The sequence below is a fragment of the Cavia porcellus genome, unplaced genomic scaffold, assembly GCF_034190915.1.
Source record: "Cavia porcellus strain 051 isolate PalLab524CR breed Dunkin Hartley unplaced genomic scaffold, mCavPor4.1 scaffold_13, whole genome shotgun sequence".
In the NCBI taxonomy this organism is placed as follows: domain Eukaryota; kingdom Metazoa; phylum Chordata; class Mammalia; order Rodentia; family Caviidae; genus Cavia; species Cavia porcellus.
Window position 1 is genome coordinate 13,643,751 of NW_026947496.1, and position 6,153 is coordinate 13,649,903.

At 40.9% G+C, this 6,153-nt stretch overlaps 1 long non-coding RNA gene across 2 annotated transcripts in view; it reads left to right on the forward strand.

Moving 5' to 3' along the window:
• The window catches only part of LOC134478492 (uncharacterized), a 95,963-nt gene extending 91,297 nt beyond the window's left edge, over positions 1 to 4,666 (forward strand). For both annotated transcript variants that reach the window (XR_010051132.1, XR_010051130.1), the window contains exon 4: positions 4,520 to 4,666. This is a non-coding gene — a long non-coding RNA (uncharacterized LOC134478492). The remainder of the gene's footprint in view (positions 1 to 4,519) is intronic.
• The last annotated feature ends 1,487 nt before the right edge of the window (positions 4,667 to 6,153 follow it).

The following is a 6,153-nucleotide window of genomic DNA, read 5'->3' on the forward strand; positions in this document are numbered from 1 at the left end:
GATTTCTAAACATTTCCAGACTGCAAAGGGAAGAAAGAAAAGAAAAAGATGAGAGCGATATCCTGTCAACACATTTGCTTATTAAATATGAGGCCCTTAGAATGAGCAAATTAGGCCAAAAGTCCTGTTTGAGATTGCACCGCAAAGGCATTTGTTTGGCAGTGTACATTTTAAAGTAAATTGTTTAGAGTACATCTCTCTCTCTCTCTCTCTCTCTCTCTCTCTCTCTCTCTCTGTGTGTGTGTGTGTGTGTGTGTATGACCCAGAGAGCTATCTATTACCTTTACCTTTTTTCCTCCTGTTTGACTAATAAGATATTTAAGGGTCTCCCACCATGCTAAGGCTAGGATAGCAGGTAGACATTTTAGCCCAAGGCTTTAAAATGCAGAAGGTCTCATGGTATTTATTTTTAATGTAATATATCAATTTCCAGCATTAGGGGTGCTCCACCATGCTGGGTAACAACTTAGAAAGGTGGTGCTTAGACATTCCAGAATTGTTAGGGAAAGTTTTCCAGTCCTCTGTCCAACAGGTCAGAGAGGAAAATATAGTGGTTAAAAAAAAAAAGTCATGGTTTAATAGCTCAGTCAGTTAGTGCTTGGGTTAATGTTTTGTTCTCATATGAATAGACCACAGGAAAATGGAGAACCTAACCTAAAGTGGGAGAAAGTAGAAGACCATTCTCTGAGTCAAATGCCAAAGGCAATCGAGTGGGAGGCCGATATGGATGTCTGATCAAAGGCAAAAGCGTCTCGGTGCTTGAAACATGGAGAGCTGTCCAGTGTGGTTTGCAGACCGAGAGCCAAAGAGCCCGTCTATGACCATGTCCTCCTCCTTCATCCGTCACGGAGGTGCTTGTCCTATCAGTAGCCACCTTCCTTTGGTTACACTTGCAGTAAGGTTTCCTTACACCATGTGGATGCTCAGCTGATGGTAACGCCTTTATTTGTCAACTAGTGACTCAACATTTCTTATCAGCACTAATAGGGAGGTGCTGGTAGGGAGCAGTTTTGAAACCCTCAATTTAACTTCTTGTCTGATTCTATCATTCTCATAATTCATGTTAACAATTTAGCTCTGGTTGTTAGTATCTTTCTTGGTCATTTAGAATCCATTCTGCTATGTTCCAAGGCGGCATTTGGGAGCACACTCAGGGAAAGGGGAGGAGCCACTTGGCTTTGGAGGAAGTGGTCACCGGATTCTAGTGTGGGTTCTTGGTGCACTGGGGCTGGCATGAAGTGTGTTCAATGTACCCTACACCTGTCTGTTCCGTGGTATCCACCAGTGATATCTCTGGCTCATACTCTTTTTTTCCACACTCACCTGGGATCTGGCCAGCTTGCTCAGAGCATCTGCAGGACTCGTCAAGACTACCATGAGGTATATTTTAAAGTTATAAATGAAATGAATGCATTTTGGAAGATGCTTCATTCTTTTATCTTGGCGAGTATACCTTAATAATGACAAAACTGAAAAATATGCTTAAATATATGACTTTTATATGTCTGAAAAGTTGGCAAAATATCAGATAAATTTGTTCATGATTATACAATGTTGAGGGTTCCATGTATGGTTGATGATATTTGGGTAAATAATAAATTACATATGTTTCATTAATTTTTAAATTTTCTTTTAGCAAAGTCATTAATTGTGCTGTCATAATCAAGATTTTCATAATTGGCTCTACTGACAGTAACTTCAAATGAGATAATCTTTCCTAAATCATGCTTTATGTGAACTTTTAAACTTCATTTTAATGTGTAGAAAATTTTCTCCATTAAAGAAGTGGCCACTAGACTTGTCAGTAACAAGAAAATGCAAAGCAATATTTGATTTGGAAACAATCTATCAGTTTAAAGATGTGGAAACACTAAAATTGGTATAATAGAATTATTACAAATTATCAATCTTGTCATATAAATATTATTATATATGGCATTATCATCATCATCTGTTTTGTTCTATACAGCTCATCTTAAATTTTCCTTCTCTTGAAATTTTAACTCTTGGATATTATATTTTAATCCAATTGGATGGATTTTTTATTTTTTGGTACTGGGGATCAAACTTATGACCTCGTGCTTGCCAGGCAGGTGCTAAGGCTGCTGCGCTAGATCCCCAGCCCTGGATATTATATTTTAAAAAATGAAAATAACTGCACCCTATCCAACAGGTTCAGATTATCTCTTTATTTAAAACTATACCTTGATGCTTGAAGGCGGAACAATGCTCTCTATAGAAAGAGTTTAGTGATTATGCCTATATAAATTTTCATAATCGGATGAACATATTTCTTTCCTTATTTCAATTTTTTTGATTTTTATTGAAGTGTCACGATTTGGGCATATTTCAGGTGTAATTTTTTCTGACTTAGGATGCAAAATGAAGAAGTTCATCTTTAAAAATAATGAAAATTAGCCTTTTGTTTTTATTTTCCTAATAAACCCAACCTACATTTTGAGAATGAATTTTGGGAATGAATTTTGTTTTCCTACAAGAACATTATTCACTATGGGCATGTCTCCACTCCACCCTGGGTGGATTTGCTGAATACCGTGTGCACTAAGTGGTTGCATGAACAAGATGAATGTGCTTCACCAAGATCTTTCCCCACTTTGGTCCTATCAAGAAGATACTATATGTGACCTATGATTGTTCCAACCAAAGTAACTGCTCTGACTGTGCTGAAACCCTGTCTCCCACTCCGCACGCACATCTGTTGTGAATAACGGGCTTGTTTCTAGCAGCCCTGGGGTTCTGAAAGAGAACATGAAGAGAAGCAAGAGAATGGACTATTAGTCCTTCTAGGACAGCTCCACCATCCTCTTGCTGAAAGGGAGGATTATATATGCTGCGTGTCCTTTGATCAGCGTCTCCCTGCTGTAAAGTGGTGTCCATCTCTGATGTGGAGAAAGGGGTCAAATCTACCATCACAGTGTTGGAAGCAGGAATGTTGTCCTGGGGTTTTGGGCAAAGCCTATGAGTTGGATTTCTAGCACCTGAACAGAGTTAGTGCCGATAGCAGACACTTAGGTCATGGGTTCACTGTGCCAGTCCTGAGCACCACACCCTAAGTGATGTGGATGTCCAGGTGTTCTTGTCTTATAGAATTACCTAGGTTTCTGGCCTACTTTGACCATGGGAATGTGTCTTTGGAAGCATTAGGTGCATTCAAGTGTTCAGATTTTCGTTCCTCTATTCCATATAATGTAAATCACGTACACTTAGCTGTGCATATGTTACTGTTAAGGATGATTGTACGTGGTTTCACTCTGAATGTTCTACTTTTATTGCTTTTAATGTACCTGTTTGGGTCTTTTGTGACTTTTTTGACTACTAAAATACAGGACTTAGGACCAGGTAGCTATTATCCAGATCCAAGGTCAGGGTCTGAGACCTTCTCCACAGACTCAAACTGTCCCAGGGCTTATGGGTGGTGCATTTCCTTCAGAGTGAATTTCTGTGTGCCATGAATACCCTGTAGCTTTACCTTTGGGGTCACTTTGTTCTTTTTCATGTTCTTGGTTGCTTTTCTCTTGTTGCTGGGACAAAATACCTGCCACTCCAAATGAAGGAAGATAAAGTTTATTTAGCTTACAGTTTATGGAGGTTTCAGTCCATAATCAGCTGGCTCCAAGGCCGGGTGGCATGGCACAGGGGCAACAGTTCAAGGCAGCAGCCAGAACAAAGCAGGGAAGAGCAAGTCTCTTTTCCTCCCTCATATTGTACACACCCCCTGACCCCTGGGTGGGTGTAGCCACTCACAAAATCTCTGTGACCTCCTTTTGCACAGGCTGAGGATATTTACAAAGTAAGGATCCTGGCTCCCGGCTGAGTCTCTCAGTTAATCTTCTACACTTCTCAAGTTGACAATGTATCAACCATAACAATTCACCTTTGTGGAAAGTCCCTGTGGCTCTTAATCCTGTGTCAACACTTTTGGAAACCAGGGTCATCCCAGAAACAAACAAGACTCTCTTTTCTTGGGCACAGCTGTCTCCCTAAGTACAGTGGCATCACACCAGATGGCAAGCATGACCTTGGAAAGCAGGAGCACTTGGCTCTCGGCACTCAGAAGTCTTCCATAGGAGGGCCAGGATCGTCATCCTGGGATGTGTGCCTGTCTCCTCTCTTGCACCTGGCTTATTCTCTCCATTGTGTCTCTGGGCTTGAGGAAAGAGACTGTTTGTTTTCTGATTTAAAAAAAAAGTCAGTGTGCTACTTACTTGATTCAGCTCATGTTAAATGAGAGCTAAGGAGACTGAGAATCCTCTGGGGCTATCATCCTACTGCTCAACTCTGGGTTAGATGTCAGTAATGAAACACCCGTTCTCTGTTCCCTCCTTCCTTTCAGTCTTTCTATAGCAGCAGGTCTGAAGCTAAGGGTCCCTCAGAATCACCCATATGACTCACTAAAGTCCAGGATGTGGGGCTGCGCTATAGGAGTCTCTGATTCAGTAGGGCTGGGGTGGTGACTAAAGGTTTTCATCTCTAACAGGTGTTTTTTCATCTCTAACAGGTGTTCACCTCAACAGATGTTGAGGCTCCTGGTCCTGAGACCACAAGTGGAGACCCACGTGTCTGCAGCCATCCTAACCACACCCACTTGACCCCCTGTTCAGCACATGGACAGCTTGGGCTGATAAGAGAGAAGATTTGTGTGTGTGGGAAGGTAAAATGGGAGGGCACAGTAAGGTTCTTTCTCTAAATCTTAACCTCCCTTAACAAGCTCATTGAAAAGTACTAGATCTAAATATGGGCATCACTGGTTATCCTTGGAGATGGGTTCCAGGACCCCCAAGAATGCTAAAATCAAAGGATACACAAATTTCTTCCATAAAGTAGCTAGAATGTGGACGTCCTCCTGAATATTTTAAAGTATCTCTATATTACTTACGGTATCTCTTGAAATGCAAATGCTATGCAAATAGTAGTCACGCTGCATTATTTAGGGAATAATGACAAGAAAATCACGTGCTAAGCACCGGTGCAATTTCGTTTTCCACATATTTTTGATTGCCGGTTTGTTACATCTGTGGATGTTGAACCCACAGACTGAGAGGCTTCACTGTACCAGTCTGAATGTACACGATAGTATGAAATCTAAAAGAAAGCAACATTTTTGCTTTGCAATGGGCGCTACTTAACTATGCCAAGAGACAAATATTTTCCTTGCTTAGGAGAGAATTCTTTGACATAATCCATCTCTGCAGTATTTACTAGATGTGATATTTTTCAAAATCTCAGCTTTTTCTAAGTGTTATTTTAAAACACACATAACTGAAATTTAGCAAACAAACCATCCAGCTTTGGAAGGTTTTTTCCTCCCACTTTTTCATGTAGCAATGGAGCAGAATCACTGATCACTGAAGTATGATTCCACGTGGGGGGAAATGTTAATGAAAACACTTAGATGCTCCAAAAACATTTTTTTTCAGATTCCAATGCCAAGCCGCATCTATTCCTTCCCAAGATGGAACTGTGTCCTTCACTAAATCTTCCTCTGAATGATGTTTTGATGTTTGCACTTCTAAAGGAATTTGTGTGAGAAAGGCATTTTGTACATTCTGCATCAATCTTGAGCTATTGTTTCCCTAATAATACACAATTATGGATATACAGACTTTGTAAGCCATATAAAATGAAAAGCAGTGCTAATTACTTTTTTTCAACCCTCCTTATTAAATTTATTTTTTCAGCTTCCTAATTGGAACGGGCTTCTCTTTCTTCTCTGGTTAGCTGAGGCTGGTGCGAACCGTCAGATCCTTCTAACACCCAGCATCTAGACCAGTCAATAGTTGTGAACAGGATTTAGAGCTCATGTTTGTCTCCCACCACTCTGCTTCCTTTCCTCCTTTTGTCCCTGCAAGCAGTATGTTAATGGATCTCATAAACACAGGGCCCTCTGCTGCAGAACCTTCTCCCATTGAAAAGGCAATGAGCTAATTAACACAGCTGCCCCGGTAACATGTGCGGCAGTCACCCTGGATGCTGGTTAGGACACCTTTGAGCAAGGGAGGATGAGCTGCAGTCAGCCTGAGGAAGCGTAAAGATGCAACAGAACAGCAGGAGAGATGTGTGATTTAGTACTCTGTGCTGCAATTTCGTCAAAGCAAAGATGGTCCTACAGATCAGATGGCGCGGCCAGTGTTC